The following is a 23,815-nucleotide window of genomic DNA, read 5'->3' as shown; positions in this document are numbered from 1 at the left end:
TGTGTCTGAGAGAGTCAGAGAGTATCTGAGACTGTCACAGATTGTCAGAGAGTGTCAGAGATATTCAGAGAGTTTCAGAGATGTTTTGTGAGTGTCAGAGAGTGTCAGAAAGTTTCAGAGAGAGTCAGGGAGTGTCAGGGAGTTTCAGAGAGTTTCAGAGAGTGTCACAGAGTGTCAGAGCTTTTCAGAGAGATTCAGAGAGTGTCAGAGAGTGTCACAGAGTGTCATAGAGTTGCAGAGTGTGTCAGAGAGTGTCTGAGAGTGACTGAGAGTGCCAGAGATTGTCAGAGAGTTTCAGAGAGTGTCAGAGAGTGTCAGAGAGTTTCAGAGAGAGTCAGTGTTTGTCAGAGAGTACCAAAGAGTGTCACAGAGTTTCAGAGAGTGTCAGGGAGCGTCACAGAGTGTCAGAGAGTTTCAGAGAGTGTCAGAGAGTTTCAGAGACTTTCTGAGAGTGTCAGAGAGTTTCAGAGAGTTTCAGAGAGTGTCAGAGAGTGTCAGAGAGTTTCAGAGAGCTTCAGAGAGTTTCAGAGAGTGTCAGAAAGTTTCAGAGTGTGTCAGATAGTTTCAGAGAGTGTCACAGAGTGTCAGAGTGATTCAGAGAGATTCAGAGAGTGTCAGAGATTGTCAGAGAGTGTCAGACAGTTTCAGAGAGTTTCAGAGAGTGTCAGAGAGTTTCAGAGAGAGTCAGTGAGTGTCAGAGAGTAACAAAGAGTGTCACAGAGTTTCAGAGAGTGTCAGGGAGCGTCAGAGAGTGTCAGAGAGTTTCAGAGAGTGTCAGAGAGTTTCAGAGACTTTCTGAGAGTGTCAGAGAGTTCCAGAGAGTTTCTGAGAGTTTCTGAGTGTGTCGGAGTGTGTCTGAGAGAGTCAGAGAGTATCTGAGAGTGTCACAGAGTGTCAGAGAGTGTCATAGATATTCAGAGAGTTTCAGAGATGTTTTGAGAGTGTCAGAGAGTGTCAGAAAGTTTCAGAGAGAGTCAGGGAGTGTCAGGGAGTTTCAGAGAGTTTCAGAGAGTGTCACAGAGTGTCAGATCTTTTCAGAGAGATTCAGAGAGTGTCAGAGAGTTTCAGAGAGTCTCAGATAGTGTCAGAGAGTGTCAGAGAGTGTCTGAGAGAGTCTGAGAGTTTCAGAGAGTGTCAGAGAGTGTCAGAGAGTGACAGAGAGTGTCTGAGATTGTCAGAGAGTGTCAGAGAGTGTCTGAGAGGGTCAGAGAGTGTCAGAGAGTGTCAGAATGTGTCTGAGAGTTTAAGAGATCTTCAGAGAGTGTCTGAGAGTGTCTGAGAGTGCCAGAGATTGTCAGAGAGTTTCAGAGAGTGTCAGAGAGTGTCAGAGAGTTTCAGAGAGTTTCAGAGGGTGACAGAGAGTGTCAGAGAGTTTCAGAGAGCTTCAGAGAGTTTCAGAGAGTGTCAGAAAGTTTCAGAGTGTGCCAGATAGTTTCAGAGAGTGTCACAGAGCGTCATAGTGATTCAGAGAGATTCAGAGATTGTCAGAGAGTGTCAGAGAGTGTCTGAGAGTGTCAGAGAGTGTCAGAGAGTGTCAGAGAGTGTCAGAGAGTTTCAGAGACTTTCTGAGAGTGTCAGAGAGTTTCAGAGAGTTTCAGAGAGTGTCAGAGAGTGTCAGAGAGTTTCAGAGAGCTTCAGAGAGTTTCAGAGAGTGTCAGAAAGTTTCAGAGAGTGTGTCAGATAGTTTCAGAGAGTGTCACAGAGTGTCGAGTGATTCAGAGCTTTTCAGAGAGTGTCAGAGATTGTCAGAGAGTGTCAGACAGTTTCAGAGAGTTTCAGAGAGTGTCAGAGAGTTTCAGAGAGTGCCAGTGAGTGTCAGAGAGTAACAAAGAGTGTCACAGAGTTTCAGAGAGTGTCAGGGAGCGTCAGAGAGTGTCAGAGAGTTTCAGAGAGTGTCAGAGAGTTTCAGAGACTTTCTGAGAGTGTCAGAGAGTTCCAGAGAGTTTCTGAGAGTTTCTGAGTGTGTCGGAGTGTGTCTGAGAGAGTCAGAGAGTATCTGAGAGTGTCACAGAGTGTCAGAGAGTGTCATAGATATTCAGAGAGTTTCAGAGATGTTTAGAGAGTGTCAGAGAGTGTCAGAAAGTTTCAGAGAGAGTCAGGGAGTGTCAGGGAGTTTCAGAGAGTTTCAGAGAGTGTCACAGAGTGTCAGAGCTTTTCAGAGAGATTCAGAGAGTGTCAGAGAGTGTCACAGAGTGTCATAGAGTTGCAGAGTGTGTCAGAGAGTGTCTGAGAGTGACTGAGAGTGCCAGAGATTGTCAGAGAGTTTCAGAGAGTGTCAGAGAGTGTCAGAGAGTTTCAGAGAGAGTCAGTGAGTGTCAGAGAGTACCAAAGAGTGTCACAGAGTTTCAGAGAGTGTCAGGGAGCGTCACAGAGTGTCAGAGTGTTTCAGAGAGTGTCAGAGAGTTTCAGAGACTTTCTGAGAGTGTCAGAGAGTTTCAGAGAGTTTCAGAGAGTGTCAGAGAGTGTCAGAGAGTTTCAGAGAGCTTCAGAGAGTTTCAGAGAGTGTCAGAAAGTTTCAGAGTGTGTCAGATAGTTTCAGAGAGTGTCACAGAGTGTCAGAGTGATTCAGAGAGATTCAGAGAGTGTCAGAGATTGTCAGAGAGTGTCAGACAGTTTCAGAGAGTTTCAGAGAGTGTCAGAGAGTTTCAGAGAGAGTCAGTGAGTGTCAGAGAGTAACAAAGAGTGTCACAGAGTTTCAGAGAGTGTCAGGGAGCGTCAGAGAGTGTCAGAGAGTTTCAGAGAGTGTCAGAGAGTTTCAGAGACTTTCTGAGAGTGTCAGAGAGTTCCAGAGAGTTTCTGAGTGTGTCGGAGTGTGTCTGAGAGAGTCAGAGAGTATCTGAGAGTGTCACAGAGTGTCAGAGAGTGTCAAAGATATTCAGAGAGTTTCAGAGATGTTTTGAGAGTGTCAGAGAGTGTCAGAAAGTTTCAGAGAGAGTCAGGGAGTGTCAGGGAGTTTCAGAGAGTTTCAGAGAGTGTCACAGAGTGTCAGAGCTTTTCAGAGAGATTCAGAGAGTGTCAGAGAGTTTCAGAGAGTCTCAGATAGTGTCAGAGAGTGTCAGAGAGTGTCTGAGAGAGTCTGAGAGTTTCAGAGAGTGTCAGAGAGTGTCAGAGAGTGTCTGAGAGTGTCAGAGAGTGTCAGAGAGTGTCTGAGAGTGTCAGAGAGTGTCAGAGAGTGTCAGATAGTGTCTGAGAGTTTAAGAGATCTTCAGAGAGTGTCTGAGAGTGTCTGAGAGTGTCTGAGAGTGCCAGAGATTGTCAGAGAGTTTCAGAGAGTGTCAGAGAGTGTCAGAGAGTTTCAGAGAGTTTCAGAGGGTGTCAGAGAGTGTCAGAGAGTTTCAGAGAGCTTCAGAGAGTTTCAGAGAGTGTCAGAAAGTTTCAGAGTGTGTCAGATAGTTTCAGAGAGTGTCACAGAGTGTCATAGTGATTCAGAGAGATTCAGAGAGTGTCAGAGAGTGTCAGAGAGTGTCTGAGAGTGTCAGAGAGTGTCAGAGAGTGTCAGAGAGTGTCAGAGAGTTTCAGAGACTTTCTGAGAGTGTCAGAGAGTTTCAGAGAGTTTCAGAGAGTGTCAGAGAGTGTCAGAGAGTTTCAGAGAGCTTCAGAGCGTTTCAGAGAGTGTCAGAAAGTTTCAGAGTGTGTCCGATAGTTTCAGAGAGTGTCACAGAGTGTCAGAGTGATTCAGAGCTTTTCAGAGAGTGTCAGAGATTGTCAGAGAGTGTCAGACAGTTTCAGAGAGTTTCAGAGAGTGTCAGAGAGTTTCAGAGAGAGTCAGTGAGTGTCAGAGAGTAACAAAGAGTGTCACAGAGTTTCAGAGAGTGTCAGGGAGCGTCAGAGAGTGTCAGAGAGTTTCAGAGAGTGTCAGAGAGTTTCAGAGACTTTCTGAGAGTGTCAGAGAGTTCCAGAGAGTTTCTGAGAGTTTCTGAGTGTGTCGGAGTGTGTCTGAGAGAGTCAGAGAGTATCTGAGAGTGTCACAGAGTGTCAGAGAGTGTCATAGATATTCAGAGAGTTTCAGAGATGTTTTGAGAGTGTCAGAGAGTGTCAGAAAGTTTCAGAGAGAGTCAGGGAGTGTCAGGGAGTTTCAGAGAGTTTCAGAGAGTGTCACAGAGTGTCAGAGCTTTTCAGAGAGATTCAGAGAGTGTCAGAGAGTGTCAGAGAGTCTCAGATAGTGTCAGAGAGTGTCTGAGAGAGTCTGAGAGTTTCAGAGAGTGTCAGAGAGTGTCAGAGAGTGTCAGAGAGTGTCTGAGAGTGTCAGAGAGTGTCAGAGAGTGTCTGAGAGTGTCAGAGAGTGTCTGAGAGTGTCAGAGAGTGTCAGAGAGTGTCTGAGAGTGTCAGAGAGTGTCAGAGAGTGTCAGATAGTGTCTGAGAGTTTAAGAGATCTTCAGAGAGTGTCTGAGAGTGTCTGAGAGTGTCTGAGAGTGCCAGAGATTGTCAGAGAGTTTCAGAGAGTGTCAGAGAGTGTCAGAGAGTTTCAGAGAGTTTCAGAGGGTGTCAGAGAGTGTCAGAGAGTTTCAGAGAGCTTCAGAGAGTTTCAGAGAGTGTCAGAAAGTTTCAGAGTGTGTCAGATAGTTTCAGAGAGTGTCACAGAGTGTCATAGTGATTCAGAGAGATTCAGAGAGTGTCAGAGAGTGTCAGAGAGTGTCTGAGAGTGTCAGAGAGTGTCAGAGAGTGTCAGAGAGTGTCAGAGAGTTTCAGAGACTTTCTGAGAGTGTCAGAGAGTTTCAGAGAGTTTCAGAGAGTGTCAGAGAGTGTCAGAGAGTTTCAGAGAGCTTCAGAGCGTTTCAGAGAGTGTCAGAAAGTTTCAGAGTGTGTCCGATAGTTTCAGAGAGTGTCACAGAGTGTCAGAGTGATTCAGAGCTTTTCAGAGAGTGTCAGAGATTGTCAGAGAGTGTCAGACAGTTTCAGAGAGTTTCAGAGAGTGTCAGAGAGTTTCAGAGAGAGTCAGTGAGTGTCAGAGAGTAACAAAGAGTGTCACAGAGTTTCAGAGAGTGTCAGGGAGCGTCAGAGAGTGTCAGAGAGTTTCAGAGAGTGTCAGAGAGTTTCAGAGACTTTCTGAGAGTGTCAGAGAGTTCCAGAGAGTTTCTGAGAGTTTCTGAGTGTGTCGGAGTGTGTCTGAGAGAGTCAGAGAGTATCTGAGAGTGTCACAGAGTGTCAGAGAGTGTCATAGATATTCAGAGAGTTTCAGAGATGTTTTGAGAGTGTCAGAGAGTGTCAGAAAGTTTCAGAGAGAGTCAGGGAGTGTCAGGGAGTTTCAGAGAGTTTCAGAGAGTGTCACAGAGTGTCAGAGCTTTTCAGAGAGATTCAGAGAGTGTCAGAGAGTGTCAGAGAGTCTCAGATAGTGTCAGAGAGTGTCTGAGAGAGTCTGAGAGTTTCAGAGAGTGTCAGAGAGTGTCAGAGAGTGTCAGAGAGTGTCTGAGAGTGTCAGAGAGTGTCAGAGAGTGTCTGAGAGTGTCAGAGAGTGTCAGAGAGTGTCAGATAGTGTCTGAGAGTTTAAGAGATCTTCAGAGAGTGTCTGAGAGTGTCTGAGAGTGTCTGAGAGTGCCAGAGATTGTCAGAGAGTTTCAGAGAGTGTCAGAGAGTGTCAGAGAGTTTCAGAGAGTTTCAGAGGGTGTCAGAGAGTGTCAGAGAGTTTCAGAGAGCTTCAGAGAGTTTCAGAGAGTGTCAGAAAGTTTCAGAGTGTGTCAGATAGTTTCAGAGAGTGTCACAGAGTGTCATAGTGATTCAGAGAGATTCAGAGAGTGTCAGAGATTGTCAGAGAGTGTCAGACAGTTTCAGAGAGTTTCAGAGAGTGTCAGAGAGTGTCAGGGAGCGTCAGAGAGTGTCAGAGAGTTTCAGAGAGTGTCAGAGAGTTTCAGAGACTTTCTGAGAGTGTCAGAGAGATCCAGAGAGTTTCTGAGAGTTTCTGAGTGTGTCGGAGTGTGTCTGAGAGAGTCAGAGAGTATCTGAGAGTGTCACAGAGTGTCAGAGAGTGTCAGAGATTTTCAGAGAGTTTCAGAGATGTTTTGAGAGTGTCAGAGAGTGTCAGAAAGTTTCAGAGAGAGTCATGGAGTGTCAGGGAGTTTCAGAGTGTTTCAGAGAGTGTCACAGTGTCAGAGCTTTTCAGAGAGATTCAGAGAGTGTCAGAGAGTGTCACAGAGTGTCATAGAGTTGCAGAGTGTGTCAGAGAGTGTCTGAGAGTGTCTGAGAGTGTCTGAGAGTGCCAGAGATTGTCAGAGAGTTTCAGAGAGTGTCAGAGAGTGTCAGAGAGTTTCAGAGAGTTTCAGAGAGTGTCAGAGAGTGTCAGAGAGCTTCAGAGAGTTTCAGAGAGTGTCAGAAATTTTCAGAGTGTGTCAGATAGTTTCAGAGAGTGTCACAGAGTGTCAGAGTGATTCAGAGAGATTCAGAGAGTGTCAGAGATTGTCAGAGAGTGTCAGACAGTTTCAGAGAGTTTCAGAGAGTGTCAGAGAGTTTCAGAGAGAGTCAGTGAGTGTCAGAGAGTAACAAAGAGTGTCACAGAGTTTCAGAGAGTGTCAGGGAGCGTCAGAGAGTGTCAGAGAGTTTCAGAGAGTGTCAGAGAGTTTCAGAGACTTTCTGAGAGTGTCAGAGAGTTCCAGAGAGTTTCTGAGAGTTTCTGAGTGTGTCGGAGTGTGTCTGAGAGAGTCAGAGAGTATCTGAGAGTGTCACAGAGTGTCAGAGAGTGTCAGAGATATTCAGAGAGTTTCAGAGATGTTTTGAGAGTGTCAGAGAGTGTCAGAAAGTTTTAGAGAGAGTCAGGGAGTGTCAGGGAGTTTCAGAGAGTTTCAGAGAGTGTCACAGAGTGTCAGAGCTTTTCAGAGAGATTCAGAGAGTGTCAGAGAGTGTCACAGAGTGTCATAGAGTTGCAGAGTGTGTCAGAGAGTGTCCGAGAGTTTCAGAAAGAGTCAGATAGTGTCAGAGAGTTTCAGAAAGTGTCAGAGAGTGGCAGAGAGTGTCTGAGAGTGTCAGGGAGTGCCAGAGATATTCAGAGAGTATCAGAGAGCGCCAGAACGTTTCAGAGAGTGTCACAGGGTGTCAGAGAGTTTCAGAGAGATTAAGAGAGTGTCCGAGAGATTCAGAAAGTGTCAGATAGTGTCAGAGAGTTTCAGAAAGTGTCACAGAGTGTCAGAGAGTGTCTGAGAGTGTCAGAGAGTGTCAGAGAGTTTCAGAGAGTGTCAGAGAGTGTCAGAGAGTTTCAGAGAGAGTCAGTGAGTGTCAGAGAGTGTCAAAGAGTGTCACAGAGTTTCAGAGAGTGTCAGAGAGCGTCAGAGAGTGTCAGAGAGTTTCAGAGAGTGTCAGAGTGTTTCAGAGACTTCCTGAGAGTGTCAGAGAGTTCCAGAGAGTTTCTGAGAGTTTCTGAATGTGTCGGTGTGTGTCTGAGATAGTCAGAGAGTATCAGAGAGTGTCACAGAGTGTCAGAGAGTGTCAGAGATTTTCAGAGAGTTTCAGAGATGTTCAGAGAGTGTCAGAGAGTGTCAGAAAGTTTCAGAGAGAGTCAGAGAGTGTCAGTGAGTTTCAGAGAGATTCAGAGAGTGTCACAGAGTGTCAGGGCATTTCAGTGAGATTCAGAGAGTGTCAGAGAGTGTCACAGAGTGTCATAGAGTTGCAGAGTGTGTCAGAGAGTGTCCGAGAGTTTCAGAAAGAATCAGATAGTGTCAGAGAGTGTCAGAAAGTGTCAGAGATCTTCAGTGAGTGTCAGAGAGTGCCAGAAAGTTTCAGAGAGTGTCACAGAGTGTCGGAGAGTTTCAGAGAGATTCAGAGAGTGTCCGAGAGATGCAGAAAGTGTCAGATAGTGTCAGAGAGTTTCGGAAAGTGTCACAGAGTGTCAGAGTGTGTCTGAGAGTGTCAGAGAGTTTCAGAGAGTTTCAGAGAGTGTCAGAGAGTGACAGAGAGTGTCAGAGACTTTCAGAGAGTGTCAGAGAGTGTCAGAGAGTTTCAGACAGTTTCAGAGAGTGTCAAGGAGTTTCAGAGAGTCTCAGATAGTGTCAGAGAGTGTCAGAGAGTGTCTGAGAGAGTCTGAGAGTTTCAGAGAGTGTCAGAGAGTGTCAGAGAGTGTCAGAGAGTGTCACAGAGTGTCAGAGAGTGTCAGAGAGTGTCTGAGAGTGTCAGAGAGTGTCAGAGAGTGTCAGATAGTGTCTGAGAGTTTCAGAGATCTTCAGAGAGTGTCTGAGAGTGTCTGAGAGTGTCTGAGAGTGCCAGAGATTGTCAGAGAGTTTCAGAGAGTGTCAGAGAGTGTCAGAGAGTTTCAGAGAGTTTCAGAGGGTGTCAGAGAGTGTCAGAGAGTTTCAGAGAGCTTCAGAGAGTTTCAGAGAGTGTCAGAAAGTTTCAGAGTGTGTCAGATAGTTTCAGAGAGTGTCACAGAGTGTCAGAGTGATTCAGAGAGATTCAGAGAGTGTCAGAGATTGTCAGAGAGTGTCAGACAGTTTCAGAGAGTTTCAGAGAGTGTCAGAGAGTTTCAGAGAGAGTCAGTGAGTGTCAGTGTGTAACAAAGAGTGTCACAGAGTTTCAGAGAGTGTCAGGGAGCGTCAGAGAGTGTCAGAGAGTTTCAGAGAGTGTCAGAGAGTTTCAGAGACTTTCTGAGAGTGTCAGAGAGTTCCAGAGAGTTTCTGAGAGTTTCTGAGTGTGTCGGAGTGTGTCTGAGAGAGTCAGAGGGTATCTGAGAGTGTCACAGAGTGTCACAGAGTGTCAGATATTTTCAGAGAGTTTCAGAGATGTTTTGAGAGTGTCAGAGAGTGTCAGAAAGTTTCAGAGAGAGTCAGGGAGTGTCAGGGAGTTTCAGAGAGTTTCAGAGAGTGTCACAGAGTGTCAGAGCTTTTCAGAGAGATTCAGAGAGTGTCAGAGAGTGTCACAGAGTGTCATAGAGTTGCAGAGTGTGTCAGAGAGTGTCCGAGAGTTTCAGAAAGAGTCAGATAGTGTCAGAGAGTTTCAGAAAGTGTCAGAGAGTGGCAGAGAGTGTCTGAGAGTGTCAGGGAGTGCCAGAGATATTCAGAGAGTGTCAGAGAGTGCCAGAACGTTTCAGAGAGTGTCACAGAGTGTCGGAGAGTTTCAGAGAGATTCAGAGAGTGTCCGAGAGATTCAGAAAGTGTCAGATAATGTCAGAGAGTTTCAGAAAGTGTCACAGAGTGTCAGAGAGTGTCTGAGAGTGTCAGAGAGTGTCAGAGAGTTTCAGAGAGTGTCAGAGAGTGTCAGAGAGTTTCAGAGAGAGTCAGTGAGTGTCTGAGAGTGTCAAAGAGTGTCACAGAGTTTCAGAGAGTGTCAGAGAGCGTCAGAGAGTGTCAGAGAGTTTCAGAGAGTGTCAGAGTGTTTCAGAGACTTCCTGAGAGTGTCAGAGAGTTCCAGAGAGTTTCTGGGAGTTTCTGAATGTGTCGGAGTGTGTCTGAGAGAGTCAGAGAGTATCTGAGAGTGTCACAGAGTGTCAGAGAGTGTCAGAGATTTTCAGAGAGTTTCAGAGATGTTCAGATAGTGTCAGAGAGTGTCAGAAAGTTTCAGAGAGAGTCAGAGAGTGTCAGTGAGTTTCAGAGAGTTTCAGAGAGTGTCACAGAGTGTCAGAGCTTTTCAGAGAGATTCAGAGAGTGTCAGAGAGTGTCACAGAGTGTCATAGAGTTGCAGAGTGTGTCAGAGAGTGTCCGAGAGTTTCAGAAAGAATCAGATAGTGTCAGAGAGTTTCAGAAAGTGTCAGATATCTTCAGAGAGTGTCAGAGAGTGCCAGAAAGTTTCAGAGAGTGTCACAGAGTGTCGGAGAGTTTCAGAGAGATTCAGAGAGTGTCCGAGAGATGCAGAAAGTGTCAGATAGTGTCAGAGAGTTTCAGAAAGTGTCACAGCGTGTCAGAGAGTGTCTGAGAGTGTCAGAGAGTGTCAGAGAGTTTCAGAGAGTTTCAGAGAGTGTCAGAGAGTGTCAGAGACTTTCACAGAGTGTCATAGAGTTGCAGAGTGTGTCAGAGAGTGTCCGAGAGTTTCAGAAAGAGTCAGATAGTGTCAGAGAGTTTCAGAAAGTGTCAGAGCGTGGCAGAGAGTGTCTGAGAGTGTCAGGGAGTGCCAGAGATATTCAGAGAGTGTCAGAGAGTGCCAGAACGTTTCAGAGAGTGTCACAGAGTGTCGGAGAGTTTCAGAGAGATTCAGAGAGTGTCCGAGAGATTCAGAAAGTGTCAGATAGTGTCAGAGAGTTTCAGAAAGTGTCACAGAGTGTCAGAGAGTGTCTGAGAGTGTCAGAGAGTGTCAGAGAGTTTCAGAGAGTGTCAGAGAGTGTCAGAGGGTTTCAGAGAGAGTCAGTGAGTGTCTGAGAGTGTCAAAGAGTGTCACAGAGTTTCAGAGAGTGTCAGAGAGCGTCAGAGAGTGTCAGAGAGTTTCAGAGAGTGTCAGAGTGTTTCAGAGACTTCCTGAGAGTGTCAGAGAGTTCCAGAGAGTTTCTGAGAGTTTCTGAATGTGTCGGAGTGTGTCTGAGATAGTCAGAGAGTATCTGAGAGTGTCACAGAGTGTCAGAGAGTGTCAGAGATTTTCAGAGAGTTTCAGAGATGTTCAGAGAGTGTCAGAGAGTGTCAGAAAGTTTCAGAGAGAGTCAGAGAATGTCAGTGAGTTTCAGAGAGTTTCAGAGAGTGTCACAGAGTGTCAGAGCTTTTCAGAGAGATTCAGAGAGTGTCATAGAGTTGCAGAGTGTGTCAGAGAGTGTCCGAGAGTTTCAGAAAGAATCAGATAGTGTCAGAGAGTGTCAGAAAGTGTCAGAGATCTTCAGAGAGTGTCAGAGAGTGCCAGAAAGTTTCAGAGAGTGTCAGAAAGTTTCAGAGAGAGTCAGGGAGTGTCAGGGAGTTTCAGAGAGTTTCAGAGAGTGTCACAGAGTGTCAGAGCTTTTCAGAGAGATTCAGAGAGTGTCAGAGAGTTTCAGAAAGTGTCAGAGAGTGGCAGAGAGTGTCTGAGAGTGTCAGGGAGTGCCAGAGATATTCAGAGAGTGTCAGAGAGTGCCAGAACGTTTCAGAGAGTGTCACAGAGTGTCGGAGAGTTTCAGAGAGATTCAGAGAGTGTCCGAGAGATTCAGAAAGTGTCAGATAGTGTCAGAAAGTTTCAGAAAGTGTCACAGAGTGTCAGAGAGTGTCTGAGAGTGTCAGAGAGTGTCAGGGAGTTTCAGAGAGTGTCAGAGAGTGTCAGAGAGTTTCAGAGAGAGTCAGTGAGTGTCAGAGAGTGTCAAAGAGTGTCACAGAGTTTCAGAGAGCGTCAGAGAGCGTCAGAGAGTGTCAGAGAGTTTCAGAGAGTGTCAGAGTGTTTCAGAGACTTCCTGAGAGTGTCAGAGAGTTCATGAGTGTTTCTGAGAGTTTCTGAGTGTGTCGGAGTGTGTCTGAGATAGTCAGAGAGTATCTGAGAGTGTCACAGAGTGTCAGAGAGTGTCATAGATTTTCAGAGAGTTTCAGAGATGTTCAGAGAGTGTCAGAGAGTGTCAGAAAGTTTCAGAGAGAGTCAGAGAGTGTCAGTGAGTTTCAGAGAGTTTCAGAGAGTGTCACAGAGTGTCAGAGCTTTTCAGAGAGATTCAGAGAGTTTCAGAGAGTGTCACAGAGTGTCCGAGAGTTTCAGAAAGAATCAGATAGTGTCAGAGAGTGTCAGAAAGTGTCAGAGATCTTCAGAGAGTGTCAGAGAGTGCCAGAAAGTTTCAGAGAGTGTCACAGAGTGTCGGAGAATTTCAGAGAGATTCAGAGAGTGTCCGAGAGATGCAGAAAGTGTCAGATAGTGTCAGAGAGTTTCGGAAAGTGTCACAGAGTGTCAGAGAGTGTCTGAGAGTGTCAGAGAGTGTCAGAGAGTTTCAGAGAGTGTCAGAGAGTGTCAGAGAGTGTCAGAGACTTTCAGAGAGTGTCAGAGAGTGTCAGAGAGTGTCAGAGAGTTTCAGACAGTTTCAGAGAGTGTCAGAGAGTGTCAGAGAGTATCAGAGAGTCTCAGATAGTGTCAGAGAGTGTCAGAGATTTTCAGACAGTTTCAGAGAGTGTCAGAGAGTGTCAGAGAGTATCAGAGAGTCTCAGATAGTGTCAGAGAGTGTCAGAGAGTGTCAGAGAGTGTCAGAGTGTCTGAGAGTGTCAGAGAGTGTCAGAGAGTGTCTGAGAGTGTCAGAGAGTGTCAGTGAGTGTCAGATAGTGTCTGAGAGTTTCAGAGATCTTCAGAGAGTGTCTGAGAGTGTCTGAGAGTGCCAGAGATTGTCAGAGAGTTTCAGAGAGTGTCAGAGAGTGTCAGAGAGTTTCAGAGAGTTTCAGAGAGTGTCAGAGAGTGTCAGAGAGTTTCAGAGAGCTTCAGAGAGTTTCAGAGAGTGTCAGAAAGTTTCAGAGTGTGTCAGATACTTTCAGAGAGTGTCACAGAGTGTCAGAGAGATTCAGAGAGTGTCAGAGATTGTCAGAGAGTGTCAGACAGTTTCAGAGAGTTTCAGAGAGTGTCAGAGAGTTTCAGAGAGAGTCAGTGAGTGTCAGAGAGTAACAAAGAGTGTCACAGAGTTTCAGAGAGTGTCAGGGAGCGTCAGAGAGTGTCAGAGAGTTTCAGAGAGTGTCAGAGAGTTTCAGAGACTTTCTGAGAGTGTCAGAGAGTTCCAGAGAGTTTCTGAGAGTTTCTGAGTGTGTCGGAGTGTGTCTGAGAGAGTCAGAGAGTATCTGAGAGTGTCACAGAGAGTCAGAGAGTGTCAGAGATTTTCAGAGAGTTTCAGAGATGTTTTGAGAGTGTCGGAGAGTGTCAGAAAGTTTCAGAGAGAGTCAGGGAGTGTCAAGGAGTTTCAGAGAGTTTCAGAGAGTGTCACAGAGTGTCAGAGCTTTTCAGAGAGAGTCAGAGAGTGTCAGAGAGTGTCACAGAGTGTCATAGAGTTGCAGAGTGTGTCAGAGAGTGTCCGAGAGTTTCAGAAAGAGTCAGATAGTGTCAGAGAGTTTCAGAAAGTGTCAGAGAGTGGCAGAGAGTGTCTGAGAGTGTCAGGGAGTGCCAGAGATATTCAGAGAGTGTCAGAGATTGCCAGAACGTTTCAGAGAGTGTCACAGAGTGTCGGAGAGTTTCAGAGAGATTCAGAGAGTGGCCGAGAGATTCAGAAAGTGTCAGATAGTGTCAGAGAGTTTCAGAAAGTGTCACAGAGTGTCAGAGAGTGTCAGAGAGTGTCAGAGAGTGTCAGAGAGTTTCAGAGAGTGTCAGAGAGTGTCAGAGAGTTTCAGAGAGAGTCAGTGAGTGTCTGAGAGTGTCAAAGAGTGTCACAGAGTTTCAGAGAGTGTCAGAGAGCGGCAGAGAGTGTCAGAGAGTTTCAGAGAGTGTCAGAGTGTTTCAGAGACTTCCTGAGAGTGTCAGAGAGTTCCAGAGAGTTTCAGGGAGTTTCTGAATGTGTCGGAGTGTGTCTGAGAGTGTCACAGAGTGTCAGAGAGTGTCAGAGATTTTCAGAGAGTTTCAGAGATGTTCAGAGAGTGTCAGAGAGTGTCAGAAAGTTTCAGAGAGAGTCAGAGAGTGTCAGTGATTTTCAGAGAGTTTCAGAGAGTGTCACAGAGTATCAGAGCTTTTCAGAGAGATTCAGAGAGTGTCAGAGGGTGTCACAGAGTGTCATAGAGTTGCAGAGTGTGTCAGAGAGTGTCCGAGAGTTTCAGAAAGAATCAGATAGTGTCAGAGAGTGTCAGAGAGTTTCAGAGAGTGTCAGAGTGTTTCAGAGACTTCCTGAGAGTGTCAGAGAGTTCCAGAGAGTTTCTGAGAGTTTCTGAATGTGTCGGAGTGTGTCTGAGATAGTCAGAGAGTATCTGAGAGTGTCACAGAGTGTCAGAGAGTGTCAGAGATTTTCAGAGAGTTTCAGAGATGTTCAGAGAGTGTCAGAGAGTGTCAGAAAGTTTCAGAGAGAGTCAGAGAATGTCAGTGAGTTTCAGAGAGTTTCAGAGAGTGTCACAGAGTGTCAGAGCTTTTCAGAGAGATTCAGAGAGTGTCATAGAGTTGCAGAGTGTGTCAGAGAGTGTCCGAGAGTTTCAGAAAGAATCAGATAGTGTCAGAGAGTGTCAGAAAGTGTCAGAGATCTTCAGAGAGTGTCAGAGAGTGCCAGAAAGTTTCAGAGAGTGTCAGAAAGTTTCAGAGAGAGTCAGGGAGTGTCAGGGAGTTTCAGAGAGTTTCAGAGAGTGTCACAGAGTGTCAGAGCTTTTCAGAGAGATTCAGAGAGTGTCAGAGAGTTTCAGAAAGTGTCAGAGAGTGGCAGAGAGTGTCTGAGAGTGTCAGGGAGTGCCAGAGATATTCAGAGAGTGTCAGAGAGTGCCAGAACGTTTCAGAGAGTGTCACAGAGTGTCGGAGAGTTTCAGAGAGATTCAGAGAGTGTCCGAGAGATTCAGAAAGTGTCAGATAGTGTCAGAAAGTTTCAGAAAGTGTCACAGAGTGTCAGAGAGTGTCTGAGAGTGTCAGAGAGTGTCAGGGAGTTTCAGAGAGTGTCAGAGAGTGTCAGAGAGTTTCAGAGAGAGTCAGTGAGTGTCAGAGAGTGTCAAAGAGTGTCACAGAGTTTCAGAGAGCGTCAGAGAGCGTCAGAGAGTGTCAGAGAGTTTCAGAGAGTGTCAGAGTGTTTCAGAGACTTCCTGAGAGTGTCAGAGAGTTCATGAGTGTTTCTGAGAGTTTCTGAGTGTGTCGGAGTGTGTCTGAGATAGTCAGAGAGTGTCTGAGAGTGTCACAGAGTGTCAGAGAGTGTCATAGATTTTCAGAGAGTTTCAGAGATGTTCAGAGAGTGTCAGAGAGTGTCAGAAAGTTTCAGAGAGAGTCAGAGAGTGTCAGTGAGTTTCAGAGAGTTTCAGAGAGTGTCACAGAGTGTCAGAGCTTTTCAGAGAGATTCAGAGAGTTTCAGAGAGTGTCACAGAGTGTCCGAGAGTTTCAGAAAGAATCAGATAGTGTCAGAGAGTGTCAGAAAGTGTCAGAGATCTTCAGAGAGTGTCAGAGAGTGCCAGAAAGTTTCAGAGAGTGTCACAGAGTGTCGGAGAATTTCAGAGAGATTCAGAGAGTGTCCGAGAGATGCAGAAAGTGTCAGATAGTGTCAGAGAGTTTCGGAAAGTGTCACAGAGTGTCAGAGAGTGTCTGAGAGTGTCAGAGAGTGTCAGAGAGTTTCAGAGAGTGTCAGAGAGTGTCAGAGAGTGTCAGAGACTTTCAGAGAGTGTCAGAGAGTGTCAGAGAGTGTCAGAGAGTTTCAGACAGTTTCAGAGAGTGTCAGAGAGTGTCAGAGAGTATCAGAGAGTCTCAGATAGTGTCAGAGAGTGTCAGAGATTTTCAGACAGTTTCAGAGAGTGTCAGAGAGTGTCAGAGAGTATCAGAGAGTCTCAGATAGTGTCAGAGAGTGTCAGAGAGTGTCAGAGAGTGTCAGAGTGTCTGAGAGTGTCAGAGAGTGTCAGAGAGTGTCTGAGAGTGTCAGAGAGTGTCAGAGAGTGTCAGATAGTGTCTGAGAGTTTCAGAGATCTTCAGAGAGTGTCTGAGAGTGTCTGAGAGTGTCTGAGAGTGCCAGAGATTGTCAGAGAGTTTCAGAGAGTGTCAGAGAGTGTCAGAGAGTTTCAGAGAGTTTCAGAGAGTGTCAGAGAGTGTCAGAGAGTTTCAGAGAGCTTCAGAGAGTTTCAGAGAGTGTCAGAAAGTTTCAGAGTGTGTCAGATACTTTCAGAGAGTGTCACAGAGTGTCAGAGAGATTCAGAGAGTGTCAGAGATTGTCAGAGAGTGTCAGACAGTTTCAGAGAGTTTCAGAGAGTGTCAGAGAGTTTCAGAGAGAGTCAGTGAGTGTCAGAGAGTAACAAAGAGTGTCACAGAGTTTCAGAGAGTGTCAGGGAGCGTCAGAGAGTGTCAGAGAGTTTCAGAGAGTGTCAGAGAGTTTCAGAGACTTTCTGAGAGTGTCAGAGAGTTCCAGAGAGTTTCTGAGAGTTTCTGAGTGTGTCGGAGTGTGTCTGAGAGAGTCAGAGAGTATCTGAGAGTGTCACAGAGAGTCAGAGAGTGTCAGAGATTTTCAGAGAGTTTCAGAGATGTTTTGAGAGTGTCGGAGAGTGTCAGAAAGTTTCAGAGAGAGTCAGGGAGTGTCAAGGAGTTTCAGAGAGTTTCAGAGAGTGTCACAGAGTGTCAGAGCTTTTCAGAGAGAGTCAGAGAGTGTCAGAGAGTGTCACAGAGTGTCATAGAGTTGCAGAGTGTGTCAGAGAGTGTCCGAGAGTTTCAGAAAGAGTCAGATAGTGTCAGAGAGTTTCAGAAAGTGTCAGAGAGTGGCAGAGAGTGTCTGAGAGTGTCAGGGAGTGCCAGAGATATTCAGAGAGTGTCAGAGATTGCCAGAACGTTTCAGAGAGTGTCACAGAGTGTCGGAGAGTTTCAGAGAGATTCAGAGAGTGGCCGAGAGATTCAGAAAGTGTCAGATAGTGTCAGAGAGTTTCAGAAAGTGTCACAGAGTGTCAGAGAGTGTCTGAGAGTGTCAGAGAGTGTCAGAGAGTTTCAGAGAGTGTCAGAGAGTGTCAGAGAGTTTCAGAGAGAGTCAGTGAGTGTCTGAGAGTGTCAAAGAGTGTCACAGAGTTTCAGAGAGTGTCAGAGAGCGGCAGAGAGTGTCAGAGAGTTTCAGAGAGTGTCAGAGTGTTTCAGAGACTTCCTGAGAGTGTCAGAGAGTTCCAGAGAGTTTCAGGGAGTTTCTGAATGTGTCGGAGTGTGTCTGAGAGTGTCACAGAGTGTCAGAGAGTGTCAGAGATTTTCAGAGAGTTTCAGAGATGTTCAGAGAGTGTCAGAGAGTGTCAGAAAGTTTCAGAGAGAGTCAGAGAGTGTCAGTGATTTTCAGAGAGTTTCAGAGAGTGTCACAGAGTATCAGAGCTTTTCAGAGAGATTCAGAGAGTGTCAGAGGGTGTCACAGAGTGTCATAGAGTTGCAGAGTGTGTCAGAGAGTGTCCGAGAGTTTCAGAAAGAATCAGATAGTGTCAGAGAGTGTCAGAAAGTGTCAGAGAGTGTCACAGAGTGTCGGAGAGTTTCAGAGAGATTCAGAGAGTGTCCGAGAGATTCAGAAAGTGTCAGATAGTGTCAGAGAGTTTCAGACAGTTTCAGAGAGTGTCAGAGAGTTTCAGAGAGTCTCAGATAGTGTCAGAGAGTGTCAGAGAGTGTCTGAGAGAGTCTGAGAGTTTCAGAGAGTGTCAGAGAGTGTCAGAGAGTATCAGAGTGTGTCACAGAGTGTCAGAGCGTGTCAGAGAGTGTCTGAGAGTGTCAGAGAGTGTCAGAGAGTGTCAGATAGTGTCTGAGGGTTTCAGAGATCTTCAGAGAGTGTCTGAGAGTGTCTGAGAGTGTCTGAGAGTGCCAGAGATTGTCAGAGAGTTTCAGAGAGTGTCAGAGAGTGTCAGAGAGTTTCAGAGAGTTTCAGAGGGTGTCAGAGAGTGTCAGAGAGTTTCAGTTAGCTTCAGAGAGTTTCAGAGAGTGTCAGAAAGATTCAGAGTGTGTCAGATAGTTTCAGAGAGTGTCACAGAGTGTCAGAGTGATTCAGAGAGATTCAGAGAGTGTCAGAGATTGTCAGAGAGTGTCAGACAGTTTCAGAGAGTTTCAGAGAGTGTCAGAGAGTTTCAGAGAGAGTCAGTGAGTGTCAGAGTGTAACAAAGAGTGTCACAGAGTTTCAGAGAGTGTCAGGGAGCGTCAGAGAGTGTCAGAGAGTTTCAGAGAGTGTCAGAGAGTTTCAGAGACTTTCTGAGAGTGTCAGAGAGTTCCAGAGAGTTTCTGAGAGTTTCTGACTGTGTCGGAGTGTCTCTGAGAGAGTCAGAGAGTATCTGAGAGTGTCACAGAGTGTCACAGAGTATCAGATATTTTCAGAGAGTTTCAGAGATGTTTTGAGAGTGTCAGAGAGTGTCAGAAAGTTTCAGAGAGAGTCAGGGAGTGTCAGGGAGTTTCAGAGAGTTTCAGAGAGTGTCACAGAGTGTCAGAGCTTTTCAGAGAGATTCAGAGAGTGTCAGAGAGTGTCACAGAGTGTCATAGAGTTGCAGAGTGTGTCAGAGAGTGTCCGAGAGTTTCAGAAAGAGTCAGATAGTGTCAGAGAGTTTCAGAAAGTGTCAGAGAGTGGCAGAGAGTGTCTGAGAGTGTCAGGGAGTGCCAGAGATATTCAGAGAGTGTCAGAGAGTGCCAGAACGTTTCAGAGAGTGTCACAGAGTGTCGGAGAGTTTCAGAGAGATTCAGAGAGTGTCAGATAATGTCAGAGAGTTTCAGAAAGTGTCACAGAGTGTCAGAGAGTGTCTGAGAGTGTCAGAGAGTTTCAGAGAGTTTCAGAGAGTGTCAGAGAGTGTCAGAGAGTTTCAGAGAGAGTCAGTGAGTGTCTGAGAGTGTCAAAGAGTGTCACAGAGTTTCAGAGAGTGTCAGAGAGCGTCAGAGAGTGTCACAGAGTTTCAGAGAGTGTCAGAGTGTTTCAGAGACTTCCTGAGAGTGTCAGAGAGTTCCAGAGAGTTTCTGGGAGTTTCTGAATGTGTCGGAGTGTGTCTGAGAGAGTCAGAGAGTATCTGAGAGTGTCACAGAGTGTCAGATAGTGTCAGAGATTTTCAGAGAGTTTCAGAGATGTTCAGATAGTGTCAGAGAGTGTCAGAAAGTTTCAGAGAGAGTCAGAGAGTGTCAGTGAGTTTCAGAGAGTTTCAGAGAGTGTCACAGAGTGTCAGAGCTTTTCAGAGAGATTCAGAGAGTGTCAGAGAGTGTCACAGAGAGTCATAGAGTTGCAGAGTGTGTCAGAGAGTGTCCGAGAGTTTCAGAAAGAATCAGATAGTGTCAGAGAGTTTCAGAAAGTGTCAGAGATCTTCAGAGAGTGTCAGAGAGTGCCAGAAAGTTTCAGAGAGTGTCACAGAGTGCCGGAGAGTTTCAGAGAGATTCAGAGAGTGTCCGAGAGATGCAGAAAGTGTCAGATAGTGTCAGAGAGTTTCAGAAAGAGTCACAGCGTGTCAGAGAGTGTCTGAGAGTGTCAGAGAGTGTCAGAGAGTTTCAGAGAGTTTCAGAGAGTGTCAGAGAGTGTCAGAGACTTTCACAGAGTGTCATAGAGTTGCAGAGTGTGTCAGAGAGTGTCCGAGAGTTTCAGAAAGAGTCAGATAGTGTCAGAGAGTTTCAGAAAGTGTCAGAGAGTGGCAGAGAGTGTCTGAGAGTGTCAGGGAGTGCCAGAGATATTCAGAGAGTGTCAGAGAGTGCCAGAACGTTTCAGAGAGTGTCACAGAGTGTCGGAGAGTTTCAGAGAGATTCAGAGAGTGTCCGAGAGATTCAGAAAGTGTCAGATAGTGTCAGAGAGTTTCAGAAAGTGTCACAGAGTGTCAGAGAGTGTCAGAGAGTGTCAGAGAGTTTCAGAGAGTGTCAGAGAGTGTCAGAGGGCTTCAGAGAGAGTCAGTGAGTGTCTGAGAGTGTCAAAGAGTGTCACAGAGTTTCAGAGAGTGTCAGAGAGCGTCAGAGAGTGTCAGAGAGTTTCAGAGAGTGTCAGAGTGTTTCAGAGACTTCCTGAGAGTGTCAGAGAGTTCCAGAGAGTTTCTGAGAGTTTCTGAATGTGTCGGAGTGTGTCTGAGATAGTCAGAGAGTATCTGAGAGTGTCACAGAGTGTCAGAGAGTGTCAGAGATTTTCAGAGAGTTTCAGAGATGTTCAGAGAGTGTCAGAGAGTGTCAGAAAGTTTCAGAGAGAGTCAGAGAATGTCAGTGAGTTTCAGAGAGTTTCAGAGAGTGTCACAGAGTGTCAGAGCTTTTCAGAGATATTCAGAGAGTGTCAGAGAGTGTCACAGAGTGTCATAGAGTTGCAGAGTGTGTCAGAGAGTGTCCGAGAGTTTCAGAAAGAATCAGATAGTGTCAGAGAGTGTCAGAAAGTGTCAGAGATCTTCAGAGAGTGTCAGAGAGTGCCAGAAAGTTTCAGAGAGTGTCAGAGAGTGTCAGAAAGTTTCAGAGAGAGTCAGGGAGTGTCAGGGAGTTTCAGAGAGTTTCAGAGAGTGTCACAGAGTGTCAGAGCTTTTCAGAGAGATTCAGAGAGTGTCAGAGAGTGTCACAGAGTGTCATAGAGTTGCAGAGTGTGTCAGAGAGTGTCCGAGAGTTTCAGAAAGAGTCAGATAGTGTCAGAGAGTTTCAGAAAGTGTCAGAGAGTGGCAGAGAGTGTCTGAGAGTGTCAGGGAGTGCCAGAGATATTCAGAGTGTGTCAGAGAGTGCCAGAACGGTTCAGAGAGTGTCACAGAGTGTCGGAGAGTTTCAGAGAGATTCAGAGAGTGTCCGAGAGATTCAGAAAGTGTCAGATAGTGTCAGAGAGTTTCAGAAAGTGTCACAGAGTGTCAGAGAGTGTCTGAGAGTGTCAGAGAGTGTCAGGGAGTTTCAGAGAGTGTCAGAGAGTGTCAGAGAGTTTCAGAGAGAGTCAGTGAGTGTCAGAGAGTGTCAAAGAGTGTCACAGAGTTTCAGAGAGCGTCAGAGAGCGTCAGAGAGTGTCAGAGAGTTTCAGAGAGTGTCAGAGTGTTTCAGAGACTTCCTGAGAGTGTCAGAGAGTTCATGAGTGTTTCTGAGAGTTTCTGAATGTGTCGGAGTGTGTCTGAGATAGTCAGAGAGTATCTGAGAGTGTCACAGAGTGTCAGAGAGTGTCATAGATTTTCAGAGAGTTTCAGAGATGTTCAGAGAGTGTCAGAGAGTGTCAGAAAGTTTCAGAGAGAGTCAGAGAGTGTCAGTGAGTTTCAGAGAGTTTCAGAGAGTGTCACAGAGTGTCAGAGCTTTTCAGAGAGATTCAGAGAGTTTCAGAGAGTGTCACAGAGTGTCCGAGAGTTTCAGAAAGAATCAGATAGTGTCAGAGAGTGTCAGAAAGTGTCAGAGATCTTCAGAGAGTGTCAGAGAGTGTCAGAGAGTTTCAGAGAGTGTCAGAGAGTGTCAGAGGGTTTCAGAGAGAGTCAGTGAGTGTCTGAGAGTGTCAAAGAGTGTCACAGAGTTTCAGAGAGTGTCAGAGAGCGTCAGAGAGTGTCAGAGAGTTTCAGAGAGTGTCAGAGTGTTTCAGAGACTTCCTGAGAGTTTCAGAGAGTTCCAGAGAGTTTCTGAGAGTTTCTGAATGTGTCGGAGTGTGTCTGAGATAGTCAGAGAGTATCTGAGAGTGTCACAGAGTGTCAGAGAGTGTCAGAGATTTTCAGAGAGTTTCAGAGATGTTCAGAGAGTGTCAGAGAGTGTCAGAAAGTTTCAGAGAGAGTCAGAGAATGTCAGTGAGTTTCAGAGAGTTTCAGAGAGTGTCACAGAGTGTCAGAGCTTTTCAGAGAGATTCAGAGAGTGTCAGAGAGTGTCACAGAGTGTCATAGAGTTGCAGAGTGTGAGAGAGTGTCCGAGAGTTTCAGAAAGAATCAGATAGTGTCAGAGAGTGTCAGAAAGTGTCAGAGATCTTCAGAGAGTGTCAGAGAGTGCCAGAAAGTTTCAGAGAGTGTCAGAGAGTGTCAGAAAGTTTCAGAGAGAGTCAGGGAGTGTCAGGGAGTTTCAGAGAGTTTCAGAGAGTGTCACAGAGTGTCAGAGCTTTTCAGAGAGATTCAGAGAGTGTCAGAGAGTGTCACAGAGTGTCATAGAGTTGCAGAGTGTGTCAGAGAGTGTCCGAGAGTTTCAGAAAGAGTCAGATAGTGTAAGAGAGTTTCAGAAAGTGTCAGAGAGTGGCAGAGAGTGTCTGAGAGTGTCAGGGAGTGCCAGAGATATTCAGAGTGTGTCAGAGAGTGCCAGAACGTTTCAGAGAGTGTCACAGAGTGTCGGAGATTTTCAGAGAGATTCAGAGAGTGTCCGAGAGATTCAGAAAGTGTCAGATAGTGTCAGAGAGTTTCAGAAAGTGTCACAGAGTGTCAGCGAGTGTCTGAGAGTGTCAGAGAGTTTCAGGGAGTTTCAGAGAGTGTCAGAGAGTGTCAGAGAGTTTCAGAGAGAGTCAGTGAGTGTCAGAGAGTGTCAGAGAGTGTCAGAAAGTTTCAGAGAGAGTCAGAGAGTGTCAGTGAGTTTCAGAGAGTTTCAGAGAGTGTCACAGAGTGTCAGAGCTTTTCAGAGAGATTCAGAGAGTTTCAGAGAGTGTCACAGAGTGTCCGAGAGTTTCAGAAAGAATCAGATAGTGTCAGAGAGTGTCAGAAAGTGTCAGAGATCTTCAGAGAGTGTCAGAGAGTGTCAGAGAGTTTCAGAGAGTGTCAGAGAGTGTCAGAGGGTTTCAGAGAGAGTCAGTGAGTGTCTGAGAGTGTCAAAGAGTGTCACAGAGTTTCAGAGAGTGTCAGAGAGCGTCAGAGAGTGTCAGAGAGTTTCAGAGAGTGTCAGAGTGTTTCAGAGACTTCCTGAGAGTGTCAGAGAGTTCCAGAGAGTTTCTGAGAGTTTCTGAATGTGTCGGAGTGTGTCTGAGATAGTCAGAGAGTATCTGAGAGTGTCACAGAGTGTCAGAGAGTGTCAGAGATTTTCAGAGAGTTTCAGAGATGTTCAGAGAGTGTCAGAGAGTGTCAGAAAGTTTCAGAGAGAGTCAGAGAATGTCAGTGAGTTTCAGAGAGTTTCAGAGAGTGTCACAGAGTGTCAGAGCTTTTCAGAGAGATTCAGAGAGTGTCAGAGAGTGTCACAGAGTGTCAGAGTTGCAGAGTGTGAGAGAGTGTCCGGGAGTTTCAGAAAGAATCAGATAGTGTCAGAGAGTGTCAGAAAGTGTCAGAGATCTTCAGAGAGTGTCAGAGAGTGCCAGAAAGTTTCAGAGAGTGTCAGAGAGTGTCAGAAAGTTTCAGAGAGAGTCAGGGAGTGTCAGGGAGTTTCAGAGAGTTTCAGAGAGTGTCACAGAGTGTCAGAGCTTTTCAGAGAGATTCAGAGAGTGTCAGAGAGTGTCACAGAGTGTCATAGAGTTGCAGAGTGTGTCAGAGAGTGTCCGAGAGTTTCAGAAAGAGTCAGATAGTGTAAGAGAGTTTCAGAAAGTGTCAGAGAGTGGCAGAGAGTGTCTGAGAGTGTCAGGGAGTGCCAGAGATATTCAGAGTGTGTCAGAGAGTGCCAGAACGTTTCAGAGAGTGTCACAGAGTGTCGGAGATTTTCAGAGAGATTCAGAGAGTGTCCGAGAGATTCAGAAAGTGTCAGATAGTGTCAGAGAGTTTCAGAAAGTGTCACAGAGTGTCAGCGAGTGTCTGAGAGTGTCAGAGAGTTTCAGGGAGTTTCAGAGAGTGTCAGAGAGTGTCAGAGAGTTTCAGAGAGAGTCAGTGAGTGTCAGAGAGTGTCAAAGAGTGTCACAGAGTTTCAGAGAGCGTCAGAGAGCGTCAGAGAGTGTCAGAGAGTTTCAGAGAGTGTCAGAGTGTTTCAGAGACTTCCTGAGAGTGTCAGAGAGTTCATGAGTGTTTCTGAGAGTTTCTGAATGTGTCGGAGTGTGTCTGAGATAGTCAGAGAGTATCTGAGAGTGTCACAGAGTGTCAGAGAGTGTCATAGATTTTCAGAGAGTTTCAGAGATGTTCAGAGAGTGTCAGAGAGTGTCAGAAAGTTTCAGAGAGAGTCAGAGAGTGTCAGTGAGTTTCAGAGAGTTTCAGAGAGTGTCACAGAGTGTCAGAGCTTTTCAGAGAGATTCAGAGAGTTTCAGAGAGTGTCACAGAGTGTCCGAGAGTTTCAGAAAGAATCAGATAGTGTCAGAGAGTGTCAGAAAGTGTCAGAGATCTTCAGAGAGTGTCAGAGAGTGCCAGAAAGTTTCAGAGAGTGTCACAGAGTGTCGGAGAATTTCAGAGAGATTCAGAGAGTGTCCGAGAGATGCAGAAAGTGTCAGATAGTGTCAGAGAGTTTCGGAAAGTGTCACAGAGTTTCAGAGAGTGTCTGAGAGTGTCAGAGAGTGTCAGAGAGTTTCAGAGAGTGTCAGAGAGTGTCAGAGAGTGTCAGAGACTTTCAGAGAGTGTCAGAGAGTTTCAGACAGTTTCAGAGAGTGTCAGAGAGTGTCAGAGAGTATCAGAGAGTCTCAGATACTGTC

The sequence above is a fragment of the Heterodontus francisci genome, chromosome 43, assembly GCF_036365525.1.
Source record: "Heterodontus francisci isolate sHetFra1 chromosome 43, sHetFra1.hap1, whole genome shotgun sequence".
Lineage (NCBI taxonomy): Eukaryota > Metazoa > Chordata > Chondrichthyes > Heterodontiformes > Heterodontidae > Heterodontus > Heterodontus francisci.
Note: the sequence above shows the minus strand (reverse complement) of the source record.